The sequence below is a fragment of the Anser cygnoides genome, chromosome 3 (assembly GCF_040182565.1).
Source record: "Anser cygnoides isolate HZ-2024a breed goose chromosome 3, Taihu_goose_T2T_genome, whole genome shotgun sequence".
NCBI classification, from domain to species: domain Eukaryota; kingdom Metazoa; phylum Chordata; class Aves; order Anseriformes; family Anatidae; genus Anser; species Anser cygnoides.
In genome coordinates, this window is record NC_089875.1 from 84,666,443 (window position 1) to 84,688,124 (window position 21,682).

Sequence of the window (21,682 nt, forward strand, 5' to 3'; positions counted from 1 at the left end):
CACTCCCCTCCACATGTGGCTGCACACTTCCCAAGCGCCGAGGGAAGCCGAGGGCTGCTCAGGCTCTGGATACAACTGCAGCTTTCTGACGTGTTTTAGTGTTGTGTGCATCGTCCAGTATGTGTCCTGGACAGCAGGACATTTGATCCCCCTGCCATTGTGATTTTATTGCCTTCAGCAGGAAAAAGTGCAGCAGTTTCTGGAGGACCAAGGCCATTGCTTCATTAGTGGGAAGTCTCTTCTGTGGATTCTGTGGGTTGTCATGAGTTGGCTTGGTCTCTCCCAAGATACACCATTCTCAAAGGTAATTTCCCCTTCCTCTCCTTTCTCTTCATCATTTGTGTGTACGTCTCTTCCCTCAGGCCGTGGGAAGACCTGTAGCTTTGGAGGAGCCTTACAGTTGTCTCATGGATTTATCACAGCAGCCCCTCAAGATGTTTTCAGCAAGTTGGTGCCTGGCAGGAGCCAAGAAAGCCCTCAATGTGACGCAGAGCAATTTAAGTTTCTGTGCTGCCACTAAGGACCTAAGCTGTGACACAGCGCCAACAAGGTGAGAAGCCCAATTTGCTATGGTTGAAGTGCAGAAGTAAATCAGAAAGCAGCAAGCAATGCTACTGCCCTGCATCTGCAGGTACATCTCTTAGTGTGAGAAAAGGCATAAGTGAAAAAAGCATTTGTACAGGCTAGAGGATATTGGGCAGGTCGTATATGCAGTTGTACGACTGCCTGCCTGTTGGAGAGAGAGAGATTTTAAACCTGCCTGTAAGCCCAATAACCAGCTTTCTAACCACACACATCCCACACCTACATTTTTGTGTTCTGCAGCTTTCATGTTGGTCAAATAAAAAGCATCAGCACCACATCTACTTGTTTGCATTGAGGACCAATATGTTTTCTTTGCACTTTAAATGCTGTTTAGAGCTCTCTTTATGAGCTTCAATTAGGAGTTTGCTATGGAGGGCTTATTAGAGCAGTTTTATTGGTACTTTAACACATTTTCTTTGTTAAAAGCTAGTTTAGAAGCTAGTTTAAGAAGCTTGTAAATGGGAGCCACAGTGAGCTGTCTGTTCCACTGACAAAACTGTATCAATTGGCCTCCCAGAGGGTCCCTCAGGTCACCTGGTCCACCCCTGCTTGAGCATCCGCAGGTGAGTCCCAGCATCTGTTAAGTTTTCAGCAAAGGGGGTCAGGCGGGGACATCATGGAATAAATATAAATTCTGGAATTATGGGGAGAAAACATCCCCAAACTGGGAGTTCTACATTTGATATAAACTTAGCGTTTAAGAGGCATCCAGTTAATTCAGTATCCAGGGCACTCAGGTCAATAAAACGCAAAGAGATCACTTGGACTTGTCAGAAGCGGAGGCCAGGAGGCCTTTCCATTCAGGGTTCAAGCTGGAGGAAACCACAGTGTCAAGCCCCTCCCTCTTGACCAAGATCTCAGGAAAGCCTCCTTCTTGTCATTTGTGGACACCCCACACTGTGGACAAAGCTGAGAAGACCCCAGGCCTGGCTGAGGTGCAGTTGGACAGCATCCAAAGGGGATGTGCCCACCTTCATGTCCCTGGAGAAGATACCTGGTGTGCTGGCTTCCACTTTCAGTTTCAGTTTCACGTTTTTGTTTTAAAGGTACCTAGATGTGGAAAACCATCCCCACAAGGGTCCCACTGCAGAAACCCAAGCGGTGTTTGCTGAAGTAAACTTAGAAGAAGGTGGAAAGTACCTCCCTCCAGATCCCTGAGGGAGTGCTACAGAGTATCTAAACAAGTCGATTTCATTAGCCACATTTATATTTTCCTACAAAAAGTATGCAAGTAAATATTTTCTCCAGGCTTTTTTTCTCTTCTCTCCTCTTTTTCTTGGCTCCTTTTTTCTCCCTAAACCTACAGTACATCACTCACAACGACTTAAATAGTGAAAACTGTCTACAGTTTATCTAAGGATCAAACAGCTGTTGTCTTCACAGGCCTTTTTTATTAATATGAATTAATGTTTTCCAACTTATTTCCTACATTTCTGCTGGGAAGAATAACCCTTCCCAGAAGCATTCTTTGGCAGATAGCAAAATAATTTGAGTAGCAGATATATGATCTCATTTTTTTCTGGACAGATTACAAATTGGATATTGGCTAAAAGTGGATGAACACAATAAGTATTTTAATCTCGCAGTGATTTCATGTACCTAAATACTTCAGCTGCCTACACTTTCCAAGCTATGAGCTGCATCCTTAAGCAGTTAAACTGTCTCTAGTTACAGAGGATACCATGGCCCAGACCTACTGTAATGGAAGAGGGAGTGGGTTGTTTCCATTTGTATGTCACTACAGAGGTTTCTAAGCATTAAATTCTTGCCTGAAGAGTGTTTCTGAGATGAAGTGCTTTGGAAATATCAATGTTCAAGTCCTACTCCAGCCCGACAGTCACAGAAATATGTTGCTTTTGACGCAGGTGGACTGCTCCTTCTGTGCAGCTGGATCCTGCACGGTGGGTCTGGAGGTAAAGGCCCAGAAGTGCTGCCTTAAAAATATTCTACTCTTATCTTCCAGGGACAGTCTTACTACTTTAAACAGCTTCATGGAAAGTCAGTCCTTCTAAAAGATTTCTGTTGAGTCTGAGAGTGTTCCAGGATTTATTCATGTGAACTTTATAATCTACATGTGCATCATGGAGACTTTTGTCACTTGATGTAGGTGCTCTTGGAGCTCCTGTTGACCCTAACAAGTTATTGCAGTGACACGTGAACCAACACTCCTGTGTTTCAACATTTCTAAAATAAGCAGTTGTGCATGGCTTTTCCACTGTGAGCTGATGGTCTCTGTGATTTGCACCTGAGGGAGTGATGGACAGATGTTTGTCAGAGACACAGCAGATGAAAGAGAAGCTATTGAATCTTAGCTCCAAAAGTTTCTCCTTTTGGAGAAGGTTTAGAATTAATTTCCAACTGCATTTGCTCAATATACTCTTGGTTATAATGACTCTTTTCATGTAAGTACTGTGTTCCTTAATAGTCCTTGCTTTTTCAGTGCTCATCTACAGCCAAGACAGGAATGATAAATAACTAGGAAACCAGTCTCCTCTGCATCCCAAATCACATTCCAGTATAATTTTTGGAAATCCTGGAACAGGTAGTTCATTTTTCTTATGTGATGTTTGATATGCAATGTATGTGAAATGATAAGTTGATGGGAAAACTCTTAGCAATCTCTTGGAGCCTAGTACCAGATCCCTGCCGTACTTCTCTTTTCTTAGATTGTGTGGAAGGACTGAGTGTGGTAATAAAGTATTGGGAAGATTGCCCTCTTCATTCTAAGAAATGACTGAGTGGAGGATCCTGCTCAGCTGCAACAGGCGTTGGTACGACCGGGAAGGAACATCAGACCCTGGAGCTGACATTGGTGGCAGGTCCAGTATGCCTATGAGGTGAAGCTAGGCTGAACATGATGCTTGTCCTGACCAGCACTGTGCTACAGTAATTCAAACTGGAGTGATTTATTTAAATCTGTACCAGTTTTCCAGTTTTACAGCACACTTCCTTTTTTTTTTTTTTTCTTTCTTTACATTTCATATAATGCTCTCTATTTTTTCTGTTTGCCTCCTTGATTATTTTTTAGCTTAAGAATGCTTTCCTCTGTGCAGGTGATAGCGGCAGCTAGACGAAACAAAGCAAGACTTTTATGTTGTAAGAAACATGTCATATAACGGTGACCTTCACAAAACTGATTCTTGGCGCCTTGATTCTTGGCCTTGCACGTAGCAACAAACTAGTGGGCAGGTTTTCATCAGTATCTTTAATCAGGTTTCAAGACACTGTAAAAATACAACAAAAATCATAAAAATTCGTTTTGTCTCAAACACATACCTTAGCAGTAAGGGATGTATCCCTAAATATTTCCTCAGGAAAAATTAATGAAGCAAATTAAAAGAAAAATTCTTTCAAGCTGTTCCAAACAAACTCATTTCACAGACTTTTATCATGCTTCCTTGCCGTTTGGGAAATTTATTTAAGTTATTAAAAAATTCCCTAAAATTCTCAGCTGAAAAGTTGGCTTCTGTTTTTTCTACAAAGCTAACTCACCTGATTTGTCAGAACAGCTCGAAAATGAAGTGCTAACTGGTGGGTTTTATTGAAAGGAAACCAAGTGGAACAACATATGTATTTTCTTAGGAAACTAAAAAGCTCACAGTCCTGTGGTGTTCCTTGGGGTAAATTCTTTGTTATGAATTACAACCTGCTTACTGATGAGTTGTTAATAAAAAGTAGACCTGCTGGGCCATTATTTTTTTCCACACAGTATACCCAGTTTAGCTTTTTTTTAACGTTTTCATTAATGCACTGAGTGTGAATAAATCTGTTTCCAATTTGTAATTGTTTTCCCTTCATCTGGACATTAATTTATTGCCAAATCTAACACTCTTCTATTTTTAATATCCCTAAAAACTGAAGAGCTGTTTTAAAAACAAAGAAAGAGATTACAAGAATGCAGGATAGTGGGAAGAAGGATCTTTCTTTCTTTCTTTCTTTCTTTCTTTCTTTCTTTCTTTCTTTCTTTCTTTCTTTCTTTCTTTCTTTCTTTCTTTCTTTCTTTCTTTCTTTCTTTCTTTCTTTCTTTCTTTCTTTCTTTCTTTCTTTCTTTTTCTTTCTTTCTTTCTTTCTTTCTTTCTTTCTTTCTTTCTTTCTTTCTTTCTTTCTTTCTTTCTTTCTTTCTTTCTTTCTTTCTTTCTTTCTTTCTTTCTTTCTTTCTTTTTCTTTCTTTCTTTCTTTCTTTTCTTTCTCTCTCTCTCTCTTTCTCTTTCTTTTTTCTTCCTCTCCTCTCCTCTCCTCTCCTCTCCTCTCCTCTCCTCTCCTCTCCTCTCCTCTCCTCTCCTCTCCTCTCCTCTCCTCTCCTCTCCTCTCCTCTCCTCTCCTCTCCTCTCCTCTCCTCTCCTCTCCTCTCCTCTCCTCTCTCCTCTCCTCTCCTCTCCTCTCCTCTCCTCTCCTCTCCTCTCCTCTCCTCTCCTCTCCTCTCCTCTCCTCTCCTCTCCTCTCCTCTCCTCTCCTCTCCTCTCCTCTCCTCTCCTCTCCTCTCCTCTCCTCTCCTCTCCTCTCCTCTCCTCTCCTCTCCTCTCCTCTCCTCTCCTCTCCTTTCCCTCATTACCTGTCTCTCCCTCACTCTCCCCCACTCTCTCAGTCTCTATTTCCTTCTTTCTCCCTTCCCTGAGGAAGGGGCACTGGGGGTCTCTTGGGGTCCCACAATCTTTAAAAGCAACAGCCACCAGCTGAACCTATGCACAGCTGGCAGAATGGTCTGAACGAAACACTGCAATCAAAGTAGGATCTGATGGTTACCTGAGGTGGCAGCACAACTTTATTTAAGAAGGGATGACTTTTTACTTGTTTGTTTTCTGTCTAAGCATCTCTTTGCACGGGAGAGCCTCCTTCCCCACTTGTTACTGCACTGTAATCTAGGGAATAGCAGCAAATCTTGTTTGTTATAGAAAATGAAGGGATTAAGCAGGAGGCAGGCGAATGCTAGTGTTTTTCAATGGATATTATTAGCAGGTGGCTTTCATGCTATTTTAGTTCCACATATTTGCATGTATTCACGTGAACTAGGGGCATGAGTCCAACCTCTGATGATGCAGCATTATTATCACAGTCAGGAAAATCTGTAGAATCGGCAGAGAACACTGTATCGGTTTTCAAGGGAGGGCTGGTCATTCCTGGGGTGCTTTCAGAAGCAGCAGCCACTGGAGGTGGCAGATCTCTTGGCTGGTGTTAAGCTGTGCTGATGCACATGAGGGGCTGAAGCTGGATAAAACAGAAGCAGCTGCTTTGGGGCCACGGGATCAGTGCTCTCAGCACACCCTCCTTCTCCCGCTGTCGTAAGTCAGGACGAGGACACTACCAAACACAAATTCCTCCAAATGCTTGTGTTTCACCAAAGCACATCTCAAGCCCTCTGGCCCCAGCAGCAGAGCAGGATACTGTGCCCTCACCACTCGAGCTCTTTCCTACCTCATCTCCCTTTGCTATACTCTCCTTAGGCCCAGGGGTACAGCCAGGACCCCCAGCATGGTGGCTTTGAGGGATGCTGCAGGTGGCCAGTAGCCAGAGGGCTACCAGGAGCACCAAGACATGTGGGTGGCACATGCCCCACCATGCTCAGCAGTGTCTAGCTGCCCTGGACCCAAGAGAACTACCTCCAAAGGACGGGACATTTGCACACAGTCTCTCTGGCCTTCAGCCTACCTGTTCGGCTTCATGTCAGCTTCTCTCTGAGACTTTCCACTCAGCCCCACTGGAAACAGGACTCTGACACGACTGATGCTGTTCTTCAACATACGAAGTATGCAGGAGGTGGATGAAAATGCCAACATAGATGACTGTATGTGTTGTGTTTGTATAGCAATTGCACCCACTCCACATACCATTGCCTTTTTGTGACAGGCTGGATGCACTCATCCTAAAACTTCAGGCAGCAGTTGCAGGTACTTTCTGCTGTGCAGGTGGTACCATGATATCAATAGATGGCACAAGAGAAAGACAAAAGAAAAAGCACAAACATTAATAAATGCCTCCCCCCTACTCCCAAAGGGTGCCAGCAGCATCCACTGCCCCTCCATCACCCACCGGGGTGCGGGAGCAGGGGGTATGTGGCATGTCACAGAGAGCACTCACAAAGTTTCCTTGTCTCAAACGCTTGTGACAGCAACTTCTGTGCTCCCTCCACTCCCCCAGAGATGCTGGGTTTCTCACTGTGTGAACCGTGCTCTTTGGCAAGCTGGAGAAACTGATGCAGCCACTTTTTTTTTTTTTTTTTTTTTTTTTTTTTTTTTTTTTTTTAGCCACAGTTAATTCTTCCCTTTTGCCCTGGGTTATAGGACTTATGTCCGGAAACAATAGGAGCCTAGCACCTTCCCATATGATCTCTTTCTTCGTTTTAGCTGCTTGTAAAAACCTATCTTGGTCCCTTGAGTCCTAAAGAGTAATAAGTCCATTGCCTCCACAATTGCCTACTCCATCTGGGACTCTCATTGGGATTCAGTCCACACATTCAGTTCAGGTGGGATCTTCAGAAAAATCAATAACCAACATGTCTGGCAGCACTTTACTGCATGGTATCTGTGTCCTGCTTCCTGGCTGGGACTCTCAAAATACTGATGTTCTGTTGAACTGGGGTTTTTCCAAGGTTTCCAGCCACCTTACAGTTGCTTTGTGATTTTTTTTCTTCCTCCTCCCTTTTTTTTTTTTTTTTTTTTAACCAGTTGACTGTAATATGTCTTTCATAATCTGTGTGGAGATGGCCATTCTTCCTGCTTCGCTGCTTCCCCTCCAATGGAGGCCCTGCTGTTTTTGGTGCTCAGATTTTATGACCTTTGGTATTCCTGACTCCCACCACCACATCGGATGGCCACGGGTGAGCACAGCCTGCGACTTCCATCAGCTGCTGCTGGAGGCTTTGGGCCGAGTGTTGGGCTCTGCTGCTCGAGGGGGGGACCTGCTCCAGCACAGTTCGCCCTCTGACTCTTATTTAGGGGTCTGCCCATGGGCTGTAACATTTAAAGGGAGGTTCAGCTTTTATTGCAGCTATTTGAACCAGCTTTGTTAAATTATGAATGAGGCAGGGCTCTCCCTCCAGCTCGCGCTGAAGGAGTCTACATGGCTGGTGTAAAACCAGAGGCCAGGTTTACACCAAAGCACGGAAATGGAGTTGTGGCAGCACCCACATGCTCTAAGCCAGCTTTAAACTCACTTGTCTGGGCACAGGTAATATCTGCCTGGGGCAGCGCAGAGCTGTAAAGCAGCAGAGCTGTAAAAGTGCTCAAGTACCTGGATCTGGTCCATACCGAGCTTTGGGATCAGGGTTGAGGGCTGATCATGGAGCTCTGCAGCCGATGCAAGGAGCTGCCACACAGCTGCACCCCCAGGAAGCCAGCAGAGCCCCGCGTTGAGCAAGAACCAACAAAGGCATGAAAAAGTAGAAAACTGTCTCATTTGGCGTAATTATTCATTTTGCTGAGGCTGGCCCTGAGTCAGTGCCTCCAAATGCTTTTGAACCAGAAGCCTGTAGAAAGCAGCTGGTCTGTGTGGTGGGGAGCTACCATCTTTGTAAGCATCCTTACTCTGTAAGCAAGGAAAGCTGTTAATGACCCTGGGTTTCAGTTTCCCCTACCATCAGGCTTGTTGCCCTTCACGGAATGGGAAGGATGAGTACTGAGGTCCCCTGGAGAGGTGGTTTCTGTGGCATTTCCAGGCAGGACAAGAAAGCACCACGTAATTCTGACTTTGTGCACGTTGCCAGGCAGCTTCCCAGAGTGAGTGGTTTGGATAAATTTGGAAAACTGAATAAACAGGCCAGAGTTACAGGATTACCTAAATCCAGCCTGCAGATTACCATATTGGTGAAACCAGACATGGAAAGCAAATCTGTGAGCTGCTCCAGCCAACTGCTCTGCTGATGCTGGCTGGTTCCCTAGTGCGCACTTTGCAGAGTTTTGGTCTGCTCTTCTTTTCATGACTTAACATATTTCATTCTCATGAAAGTTTCTGCATATTTCACTATAAAATGCCTTTTCATAATATCCCATTAATTCCACTTTTCTCTCTTCTAACATCCTAAACAATCCCTTTGTCTTTTGTGTAATTCTCTCTCCAAATAACAATAAACAATTGCACAATTGCAACTATACCGCTGAACAATGATACAATCTTAGCTCTAGACATTCCATTACCATCAATCAACACGCGTATAACCAATTTTTGTCTGGCCTTTTCCACCATTCTGTGTATTTTGTTCCTTCCATAGCTCCTGTACAGTTCCTTTGTAACTTGTTTTTCTCTGAATTTCTTGACACCCACTGCATACCTTGACGTACAGAGATATGAATGAAGTCTGGAGAGCTTTGGAGGTGTAAAACGAGATGGTGAACCAAATCCCACTACTTTTTTTTTTCTTTCTTTTTTTTTTTTTTTTTCTGGGAAACCTCAAAGGCTGTTGGATTTTATCAGAGGGAAAGACATCATTTTCAAACCATCACATTCAAAGACGTCTTCATTCTCCATTAATTGCTGCATTTGTTTAACAAAGTATCATTAGCTGACGATAAGGCTCCTCACTAACAATAAAATCAGAAAATAGCTCTGTTCAATGTGTTGATAACTTCCTATGAAGGAAATTTTCTTCTGATTGATACTCAATCAAAGCAGTCATTGCTGATTTCTTCTGGTCCTTCTCCCAGAGCTTGCAGAGAAGAATTAGGCATATTGTATTTTTAACTTTTTGTGTGTAATTAGGCTGTCCCTAGGCTTCCATTTATGATCAGTTAGCCTAGTACTAGGTTCATAGTGAAGCAGTACCACGGCACTGTGGTACTGTAATGATCTCCAGTTTGGCAGTTTCAGGATAGAAAAGACTTATCCAAACCCTGAGGCCTATTGCTAAATATTATAGATATAGATGATATAGATATAGATATATAGTTATAGTTATAGACAGATATTATATATATATGTATGTATGAGTAAAAGGGAAAGTACTGTGTGAAGATCCCATTTGCTACAAAGGAAAAAAATATCCTCAAATGATCTGAATATCAAAATATAACTTTTTGTGATATATTGCAGGGAAAAAATATAATGAATACAATATAAAACTTTTAATTAGATTTTTCACCTCACCTGTCTTGTGATTAATGTTAAAAGAAAAACACATGAAAAGTAAAGTGAAAAATAAATACTTATTATGCTGTTACTTTAGTAGTGTGGTTGCACTCAAAATATTCTTGACCACTGAAAATCCAAGGCACTGTACGTTTAGCAAAGAAGTAGTTGGGGAAAACTTCTGCTTGAAAAGGTGTGCAAGTAGCTTTATTCATCTGTATTTCATGCAGGCATTTAACTGAGCATCAGCAGACGCTGAAATCATCAACATGGTTTCTTTTCATATCATTCTTCTGTGTCCTAGCCCACATCACATGGCCCGCTGTACATCAATCAGCCTTCCTAAGCTCTGGTTCATAAAACTGCTATGAACTGCATGCCTCTGCATCACCTGATATTTAGTGGGGAGTAAATTATCTGGGATTAAGGAATTTTAGGCATTTTCTTTTCAAATAAATATCTATATGATTTCCTTATGGCCAGGCTGGACTTAATGAATCTGATCTTATTTCATCTCAGGAGCAAAGATGTTTTGGGCTGGTTAGTGGAGAAACTTGGCTCAGGACACAAACTCTGTATGAGAATTTGATGATTATTAAACCATAGAAACAAAGTGGAAACACTGCTTTAGGTCCCATCATCACTGCAGAGCAGATGGACAGGAAAACAAATACATAATTTTCCCTGTTCTGTTACTGAAAATTAGAGTCCCACACCTGCCTTTGTGGTAGCTTTCTTGTACAACTAAGAATAAATCATTCTGAAAAATATTTTTGAAGACAATTGTGGCACCAGGGCACTGGAGTGTCAGTGAAAGCCAAAGGGAGTAAGTGAGCAAGTGTGAACCTCCGAGCTGCGATGTCTGTGTCTTGGCCCTCCACCCCTGAGGTGGCTATAATTCTTTCAAGCTATTTTGTCTTTTTATAGCACAAGCAGCTTTTGACCAGCCAGGAATGGCTGGAAATTCAAGATTTCCATTTTGCGTGACATTACGGCATGTCAAAAAAGATTTCACTCTCACCAAAAGGAAAAAAATCTCTGTGTCTCATGGAGAAGAAATTCTGGCAACTTTTCACTTCAGGAATGTCAAGATAATTTCATCTGACTCCTAAAAAATGAAACAGAGCGGCCAGCTACCCCAACACAACTTCCTCCATGCAGGTTGTCATGGAGCTGAAGCGATCTGGAGGATTTGGATTCCAAGGGGAATTATTTCCTTCTTGAACTAAAATGAATTGAAACAGACTTGAGATAGTTGTCCTTGTCAAAGATATTTACTTGTATTTACGCTGTTGAACAGGTCTGTTAGACAACAAAAACGAAGGCTGTTTTCTGACTCACAGGTCTCCAGACAACATCTCCATCCTGGCTGATGGATTGTCTCTGCTCCTACATTGCTTAAATCATTCTCCAGTTATGAAAAGCCCATGGCTTAAAGTGCTCCCCATGATGACAGTAGAGCTGCACTGAAACATAAAAAGGATCCAGCTTTAGCTCAGATCTCAACAGCTGCATCCCTGATACCTGCTCCAATAGCTTTACTTAGTTTATGGATGCTTTTTTAACCTCACCAGTGTAATTGGTTCTTGGTTGGACCTATATGCACTGGATGTGAGGTCTTTGGGGTGTCTTTATTTTGATGATCTTTGTCAAAACTGCCACAAAATCACAATTTCTAGAAGACCAATGATGAATGTTGAACAAAAAGTAGCTCCTTAAAGTGTCTTTGTTAAATTATGGAGCGCTTACTGGCAAAGCAAATTCAGTGCAATTAATTTCTGATGGTTTAGAGAACGTCCTATAGCTATATATGGAAATATCATGAGAACAAATTACAAAAGATAAGTCCCTTTGCAAGAGGTCCTGCTTCCCACTGAATAGAAGTGGAAAAGTGTAACTTTCTAAATGCTTATCTTTAGCTTTTGAAATAAAAAAAGAAAATAGAGGGAAAAATACAAGAATCCTAGTCTATCCTTCTGCCACGAGAAAGGATCGACTGTTCCTCAGACATCTTTCCCACAGAACCTAGGCATTTTTTCCCTATCCTTTACTTGTCCAGGTGGTTATTTCTGGCTGAGAGTACCATGTAGGCAAGAATCCTAAGTGAACAACACCATATCTCTTTTGGGCAAACCATTCCTCCAGTTTGTTCTTATAGATAATTTTGTCTCCTGCAGCTTCTCCCATGTTGATATTATGAAACCTATGTGACATATATGTGGCATCCAGATCATTCATGAAAATAACTGAGGGCCCAGTACCAGCCATTTTTACACTCACTCAGTCAGGATTTCATCTAGATCATGTCTCCATGGATTGCTTTTATGAGGCCGTGTCAAAAACTTTTTTAAAATCACTGTATACAAACACTTTCTAGCTCTTTTCTTTTCAAAAGACCTGCTCTGTTGTCAGAGATGGAAATAACTCAGATTTATGCAGTGTGTCCATGGGGCTGTTATTTGTATTGTTAACTTTGAGGTGGATTATTTTTATTATTTGTTCCAGCCTTATTCTGGGAATTGAAACCAATGTATCACATCTATGGTTCCAGCTGTGCTCTTTTAGAGACAAGAATGCTGCTTATCCTTCTCTCTCTTCTGGATCCTCACTTGAACTCTTCCAGTTTTTGCAGAGTACTTGCAACAAGAATTAGTATGAGAGGGTTCTAGCCAGGTACTTAAGATGAATGATGTGGCTGATATGAAAATATCTAATCTACCTAAGCACTCTTTAGCTTTTTCTTTTGCTATTCTAGCAGGACATCTTACCTTTTGTCTGTCATACTGTACTTATACTACCCAATTTTAGTCATTACATTCAATGAAAGCTGAAGAAAAAAATCTTTTGGCCTTCAAAATATCAGTCAAGAGCTTTCCTTCAGCACTTACTTTATTTTCTTCTTACAGAATGATTTCTTGTTATAATTCTGTGCCTTTGCCTTCCTGATTTTGTCTTTTACAGTCACATTGCTTATTTTCATCTTTATCAGTCTAGCCTGGTTTCCACTGCTTGTGTGTATTCCAGTGTCTAAAGTCAGAAAGAGCTTGTGCTTTAACCAGGTTGTTTTATTACCATTGCTTCTTCTTCTCCTGCTTTGGAATGGTTTGCGCTTCTATCTGCAATATTTATATCTCCTAAAAGAAATTCACTTTTCCTTTTCTCCTTTCTACTGTAAACCATCCTCATATAAGTTCTTACCTACCTGTTCTCTGAATTTTCTGAAATCTGCCTCCCTGAAGGCCACTGTTTTGATCTTGTCCTCTCCTTCATTTCCTGTGGATCATAAATGCTTTCATTTCATTGTCACCCTCATCTCGATTTCCACCATTGTGTTTTCAGCCATTTATTTCCAAATCTGTAGAAATCTTTCTCCTACTCTCTGCTGGCTTTTATTTACCTACATGTCAAGAAATTGCCATTAGCACATTCCTAGAGCTTGCTGAACATTCTGCCTACATTTCACTACACACGAAACATGCCCACAACTATTCTTTAAAACTGAGACCAACTGGCAGAAAGTGCACCACATCTGGACAGCTAAACTCACCTTCCAGCACTGGGAGGCCCTGCCCTGCCCACGGGAACTGGCTGCTGCTCTCTCCGGGCAGTGCTTGGGAGTTGTTCTGGGATGGTGCCAGTTACCTGAAGACAAAACTATGTCAGGGAATTTCAGCGCTGTGAAGAGCAGTGCGCCAATGCTGAGGAATGTGCTCTGGAGCAGTTTCATTTACTGCAGCTGATGGAGTCTCTTGTCTCTTGGTTTATTATTTTCTCAACAGGTTGCTGAACAGCGAAGATCCCCGGAGAGCATCACCTCCTGCAGGCTCCTGCCAGGAACTCACAAAATGCCGTCCCTACCTGCGCTTGCTGGGCGTGCTCTCTGCAGCAGATCCTTATCCTGCGAGCACCTAAATGCCGTTCCTTTGTGATCAGAAGCTCAACAGCTCTGCTTCCCTCTGGATTTTGGAGCTGAGAGCAAGCACCACATATTGGTCAGAAAGTACTCCTTTTCCCCCTTTCTCCTCCTTCGTGAGCAAACTGCATCCTCTTTCACTAGGACGCCTGTCACATGAGTTATCCCACCATGTGCGTATTTCATGGCTATAAATTTTGGTCTTTTATATAGACTTCCTCTTCTTAATCTCAGACTTTTTTGCCTTAATCTAAGATGATCAAGATGACACCCCCCAAGTGTACACAGTCTCTTTCATCCCTCCTATGACCCTTTTGTGAATAAATCTGTGATTCACTTTGGCTAGAAATAAATATTGGAAATGATTTTGGTGCTGGGGGCAAAAAAGAAGGGAGTAAATCAGATATGCCTAGATATGCCTAGTAAATCAGATATGCCAGATATGCCTAGCGTTAGATCAAGAAAAATTGCAGAGACAGGACAATGACACCCGCCCTCCATCTGAATGTGGTTCATCCTCCCGGGTTCGTCCGTGCTGGAAACACGTGATATCCTGGCAGCAACGCAACAAATGTCCAAGAGGGAAATGACACGTTAAAACGAAAAGACAAACACATTTTTCACCCTGACAGACAGCTGGCTTACATCTGTATTTTCACAGGCATCAGCAGTGTTGACTGTTATTGTTAAATGCTCTGATGCTGCGCCGCAGTGTCAGAGGGCCTGGGTTCTCCACAGCGTTCTTGCCCACGTCTAAGACATCCTGAAGTGATTAATGGGCGGTGGGCTCGCCAGGCCCCACTTGCTGCAAACTGGCACCGTGCTAAGGTGTCCCGTGTTAGCACGATGTCCACGGCAGAAGAAGGGGGACAGGGTCGGGCGCCCACCTGCGGCTCCCCCACCGCTGCCCACGCGTGGGCGCCCACGGGCCGGGCCTGGCCACGGGTTTCCACGAGGTGGCAGCAGCGTGGGGGCCTCGGGAAGGCGATTTTGGAGAGGGCTGAGAGGCTTCAGCAGCAAACAGCTTTGGGGATAAATCCCCCGGCAAGCCCTCCTGCAGCGAGGGGGGAAGAGTGGTGATGGGGAATCGCGGCTCTGGAAGAGCGTGCTGCAGGAAAACGAGAACGCAGGCATGTATTTGTGAAGCGTGAAGTCCCGGCTCCGGTTGTTGCTCATCTGTTTCCACATTGCAGGAGTTAGGGTGTCTGAGGGTAATGCAGAAAGCCTCCTCCAGCCCTGCCTGTCCACCCTTGCAGGAGGATTTGCAAGTCTTGTGACAAGGGGCTCTGACAGGAGAAGGTCAGCTCCAGTCCAGCCACCCACCACTCACAACAGCCCCGTGCTGCACCACGTCTCTGGCACACACAGCCAGAGACACCAAACAGCTCGGGATGCAAGGTGACCAAATGCTCACAGAGAAGGTGTGCCTTGGTTTGGGAGCCCCTAACACCTGAGTCATCTGAGGCCGAAGGGCAGGAAGGTGAAGAGTCGGCTTCTGCCTTGCCCCCGCTCCAGGTCACTCATCCTCCACACATCCTGCCGGCGCTGCGCCTCGTCTCTAACAGTAGATGCCATTTATCTGTCGGGGGTGCCAAGAGAGATTTGTTTGGGATTTAAAGTTGTGTTTTTATGGATTTTGGCTAAGCTGTTGCTTTGATTTTATAATCCTCCTAGAAGAGCTTGGAGCAAAGGCAGGGAACATTTTCCAATCAGCCTAACAGAGAAAATACCACAACGAGCTATCTTGTTGGTGCAACAGCTGCACGTGTGCCAAAGCTTGTGTGCTAAAATGGTTGTGAAAGGTGTCAAAAAAGGAAGCTGCAGCCCGAGAACAACAGGCTCTGGGCCTATGGCCGTAAGCAGTTGTCCCATCTCAAATGTGACCTTGTTCTGGCTCACGGTGCCTTCATAGCAGCCAGCTCATTGCATCGTAGGGTTTGTAGGTCAGGGGGTTAAGGGGAAGGTCGAGCTGGATACAGAGCAGTGGCCTGCTGCTGAAGGGGGAGACAAAACTGGGGGCAGGAAGGGGAGCTCTTCTGTGGCCTCTGTGTAGATCTCTGGAGCAGGTCTGGGGGTTCCTCGGCAGCTCCTGTTTTAGTGCCCATTTGCTCTGTGGAGTGAGGAGAACTTGGCTCTGCTCCTTTCCTCCCCTGCTGCTCCTTAGAGCTCATGGCTCTGACACCTGCCCACCTCTCGGAGCTGCAAATGCTTAGGGGGCCTGGGTGACAAGTGAGCCCTGAAAGCTCTTTGCTTCCTCCCAGCCTCTGAGTGAGGCTTTGGGTAGCCCACACTTTATATCCCCCCTCCATGCGGTATAATAAAAGCCTTAAATGATGTCACATGAGCAATGGAGGTCCAAAGTGCAGGCTGATGCATGGTTATATTTCTCTTCCATGCCCTAGGAGATCTTCTGGGAGGTCCCTCTGTTTCTCAGAGCCCAAGATCCCATGTCCTTACAGTGCAAGGGGCTTTTGGAGGAGAAGAGACATCACAGCAGGCTCCGCATCCACCCAGGCTTCTCCAGGTGAAGGAATTTGCTCAAGAGCCATGTCTGTCTGTCCCAGGCGTGAGCCAAGCTGCTGCCTCCTGGGGACCAGCGCCATTTCAAAGGTGGACCCCCCTAATCCCCAAAAGGTGAGAGATGCCAGCCCACCCTTCTCCACCAGCTCCTGAGCTGTCCTGGCCCCTGGAGAGGCAAAAGGTGGGGATATTCAGAGCCCACCATAAGACACTTCTGTTCTCCAGTGCTTCTGGGAGGGTTCAGATGCACAGAAAGCTGAGGGTCTCTGGGGAGGGCAGGATATTTTTAGTTGTCACTTGGCTGATGTCTGCTGTCATGCAGAGAGTTTGTTTTTCTTTCCTGTATGGATTATGTTCTTTTAGGGATAGCAAAAGCTCCAGGACTCTGGGATAGGTGCTTGTCTCGCATTCACATAGGAATAACAGTAATAATAACAAAAATAATAGTAAATTAATACATTTACAGAAATACCCAAGGCTCCCCCAGAGCCCCCCCATCTTCTTTAGGCAGCATAGCGGCTCCATTTTAAAAATACATAGTCTCGTGTTAGCCTTTCTGAAAAATAATTTAAAAGAAGGATTATGCAACTGCCATTATAGACCAGCAGTCTGCCTATTGTGAATTTGTGTAGCACTTGAAAACAGTAGTTTTGGCCCAAATTCAGCACATCACTTAGGCATATGCTTAACTTTAAGCATGAGAATAGTCATATTGAAATCAGGGGGACTGTTCACATGTTTACAGTTAAGTCTCAATCCAAATGCTTTGCTGAATTTTGGCCTACTGGGAACTGAGAATGCTAATACAGTTTTCAGAGCCTGACCCTGTAAAATATTAAATACAGCTGAGCCCTCTAATTCCCAGTGAAGTTAATGGAATTGAGGGTACTCGGCATTCCTCGGATGTGTTCAGTGCGGCACCAAATCAAACCCCAACTGTGGCAGTGGAAAACGTGCTCATGTGCTTCTTGGAGCCCAGGAAAGATGCTCCTTGAGTGCAGGTCTGATACCCTTCACCTTAAAGATGAAGCTTCACCCAGAGCTTTGGGAGTCTGGAAAACCTGAGGTTATCCATACAGCACAAATACAGACGTGAGAAAAGCAAAGAAGGAACGGGGATGGTGGTGGAGCTCTCAGCAACATACCTTTTTGGCCATGCTTATTAATTGCATTCAGAAAGTGATGCTTCTAGAAGTCTTGTCTCCTGACTTGTATTTGCCTTGATATTTGATGATTTGCCAGTTTCTTGTAGCCGTTGAGGTGGAGTATTGATGCAGGATTTGGAAAAGGAGAGCAGGCCTGGCTGCAAAGTCTGTATTTTGAAGATTTTATTTTCGTGTTTTTATTTTTATTGGCTTGCACTTCTTATTTTTATTATATTTCATATTGGAAATAGCAATTCTGATGAGGAAAAGCTCCAAAAGTTTTCAAACCACAAGCTCAAACACATACTTCAAGTTTTTAAACCAGTCTGCAGAACAGGCTGTCAATTTCTGGCAATCAAGAATGTTGTTGAAAATTTTAAACATTGGTAAGAATTGAGTAAAAATGTATTCATAGCTTGTTACTTATTTTTTTCCAACTATTTCAGGGAACTGCTGAAATTGTTGACAACCCTTCTGAAACTAGTAACATATTTTTTAAAAAATTACCAGAAAATAACATGCAGGTTTTTCAGCCAAGCTTAGAAGTTTGAATGGCTTTGCAGGTTGGTTTGGGCTGTGAAATCAGGAAAGGTTGGCTGCCGAAGGAAAGGCTTCCACAGGTAACATCGGGGACAAAAGTGACAGTCTGGAGGTGGATGCTGGAGAAAGCGGTTTGACGGTAAAGAAAGAAATATGAGGAATTCAAAGAGACATAAAGTGGCTTAGATTAGAGCAGCAGCAGCAATGACTATTTTGGCAGCTGGACAGGAGACTACTGGACATTTTTATCAGGATATTTTTGCAGTTGAGAGCACAGCTTCTCAGTGATGGTTTCTTTTGCTGTAGCAAAAAGAAAAAGGCTTCGTTTAGGGTAATTTTGATCCAGTTAACATATTTTGTTAAAAGGATTTAAAAGGTTTCATTTCAAAAATGTTCAGATGAAAGCGTAGCATATCCTTTAGGGGAAAAGAATGGGATGTGGAGACCCATGCCTGCCATTGTGTAACCCACAATCCACTCCTCAGGTTGCATGGTACAGAAATGAACATTGTTTTAGTGCCTGGTGGCAGCTGTAGGACATTTGTGAAGCTGCTGCACTCTCTTCCTTTTCTGGGTGAGTCCCCTCTCTATATTTCTCAATGCACACAATATGGTTATCTCAATGCATCATGCAGTAAAGACCACATTACATTATAGGTTCCTTTAGATTTTGACCCACTGCAAACAGACCTGCTACCTGCAAGGAAATGGTAACACAGCCTGATGTTGATTTTACTCAAAATAGGGCAAGTCAAGTAAATTAAACTTGCACAAAGTTTAAATTCAGCTTAAATTCAGTTTAAAGTCTAAATTCAGCACATAGAATTCAACAGTTAGGGATATTGAAAGGCCTCACCTAAATATATAGAAGTTGAAATGACAGTATTTTTGAGGTGGTGATCTTAAAAGTTGAGGCTTATAATCTTATTTGGATGAAAATGAATGTTAGAATTACCAACTAGAAATTCTGCATTTCAGTCAGGCATGTTTGAGTTAAAATGATGTCTAAAAATATTCACCACTCTTGAAACTATATGGCAGAGAAAATGATGATGTTAAAAGCACTGGAGAGCGAGAGCTGTCCTGGACAAAAGCTGGACCGTGTTTCACTGAGGCAGGTACTGAGACCTGGAGTAGGCTCAGAGCAGCAGGCTATGTGCGATGGTGTGCCAGACTGAAAAAGGCATCTGAAGAAATCAGATCTGAAGTCATGGGAGCAGGAGGAATGACCCCCAGAGGTGGATAAAAAAAAAAGGAGCAGTCTGACACTGTGACCCTTTTCTCCTTTCCCATAGATCCTCTTTTAATACAAAAGGACCTGACCTTCCTCCTGGGACTGTAGCAGAGCACAGAGCAGTACGGCACGTGGGTCCTGTGGCACCTCAGAGAGATTTGCACCTCTTGGTGCTGTGAACACCCACAAATGTCCCAAATTCAGTTTCCAGGTTTCTGCTGGATGCGTCCGATCATGCAGCCTAATCTGACAGTACCAGCGGCATTGCACGGGTGGGATCTCTTTCCCCAGGCTTTCCCATTCCCTCTGCGGTGTGCCCTGGGAATGCTCTGTCCCCTGTGCACAACTGAAATGCCACGAGACATGGAGGGATGTTTGCACTCGCCTATGCACTGTTGCCCTCTGCTTCTGCAAACCGCAGGGGCCACCTTACAATAATACTTATATAGGGCTATATATTTTCCTAGCATTGTACAAATATTAACTAATTAATACCCAGGACTCCCGTCGCCCATTCTGCTAGACACTACCAGCCCCAGGCAAGTCATTTAACCTCTGTTTGTCTTGGCTACCCCATCTGTTACGCATTGTTTTTAATTGTCCTCTGAGAAGTCAAGCAAGTTGAACGAGATCTTGGACATGCAAAAATTACTTGCACAGGATGATGAGGAATGGCTTGGCTAAGCTCATTGTGGATCCCTTGTCAATCCAGGGGGTACTTTAGCATCACCTGTACCACCAGGAAAGGTGCTTGGCAGACCAGGATCATTTGTGACTTTTAAAGGGGGAAAAATGAAATTTTGAACAAGTTTACTTGTGATCATTGAAGGGGGTGTGTGTGTGTGTAAAAAAGTGAGGATATAGAAGGAGAGCAGCTCATGTGTCAAAGTGGGAAGTTACTTAACTAGCATGTTACTCTACAGAGGAGAGGATCCAGAGTCCCAGGTGAGACATGCTGTGTATTTCTTCATCAGGACTTCCTACCTGGAATGGGATGGCAGAAATGCAACATGGCTCCAGAGAGGCTCCTGGTGGAACGTGGACCTCAGAGTAGGTCCAAGTGCTTCACCCCTGACTTCTGTATCTGTGGCCCTAACCTGGCTAAGGCTTGGATTCTGAGCCTGCCCTGCATGCTTAGGAGGGGTGAAGCTCATGGGATGTGGGTGGATGGTGGTGTGCTCACCCTTACACAGCATGATCCTCCCAGACAGCAGAGCTGTGAAGGGGACCAGCCCTATCCAAGGAGCTCTAGTTGGTGTGTTGAGGCAGCATGGAAGTGTAAGCAGGGTCACGAGGCCAGCCTTGGACTTTGGCCCTCCTTCCCACAGACAGGTGTTTCTCTGAAGCATTAGGAGCTGTGACATAGATGCAGAGCTTTGATGCTGTGATAGTCCAAGACAGGTTTTCCAGGCACAGATTGCTGGTAGGAGATTTGCAACAGGTAAATCTGGGCATGAGTGGTGAAACATTAGTTATTGCTGGGGACATGCTGTCTCTTTGCCCAGGAGCATCCCTAGCCCAGGGTAAAGCAGTGTGATCGCAAAGGACCTCCTGATAGGATTGATAGACCCTGCATATATCCAACATACGCCCGTCCTTCTACCTCACTTTCTCCATGCGAGACCCAATGGATGAAAGCTCCTTGGATGGTAACTTACTACAGCTCTGTACAACCAGGGAGTTTTCCTGCAGAGGGGACCCTCCCCTGCCTGGCCTCAGGTTGCTTTGCCCCACTGGTTGGCTCTGCCCAGAGTTCATAGGCTGGGCACTCTGACCCACATCAGAGGAACCTGACAAAAGGAAGCGCTGCTGCATTTTCCAAGGCAGAACTATTCTGAAATGCTCCTAGTAGCTTTTTTTTTTTTTTCCTCACCTGACCTTCCACTTAGGCATAGCTTGCTTCTCGCTATATCCTTAAGTGTAAGAAGACATCTCAGAGTCCTCTATGCAGGCAGTGTCACTTTTCCAAAACCTCAGGCCTTCCAATACTGTTATTAAAAGTTAGAAAAGGAGAATTTTGCCCTAAAAAACATTTCTGAGTGAGTGAAATCCCTTTCACTGATTTAAATGGCTTTAAGTTGGTTTTACAATCTGTATTTTTAAATGGAGGGATAAAGATGTGAAACCTTGACCCAGCAAAGCCCTTAAGTACTTGTTCAACCCCATATGCAGAAGGTTGCAGGCTGGATTCAGGACATTAAGGGGCAGGATTATACACAAACATTTGCAAAGCTGGTTTTACTTTTTAATGAAAATGGAAAACTGGCCCTTTTAATGCAGAGGCTCTAAAATGGGTCATTGCAAGTGCATTTGTAGCATTGCAGGCTGTTCCTGGGCATAATCAATAAGCACGTGAGAAAAGTTCTGAAATTTTAGCTTTCACAATGTGATGAATTCTTAAAAGTATGGGGAATCTGCTTTTAAATCAAGGCTGAGTTAGACTGTGTTTACAGCTGTTAATATAAACAAGGAAATCTAGCTACAGAGCTCACAGCATGACTGCGACATCATGTTTTCGTTACACTGACTGAAAACTATGCATAATAATCAGCAGATTATTTGGTATTTAAATACAAGTATGGATTCAGTTATAAACCTCGGAAGATGGATATTAAATTAAGGCTCCTTACCTCTGTCCTCCTTTTAAAAATACCTAATATTTAAGTGTTGCAAATTTGTGCTTGCAAC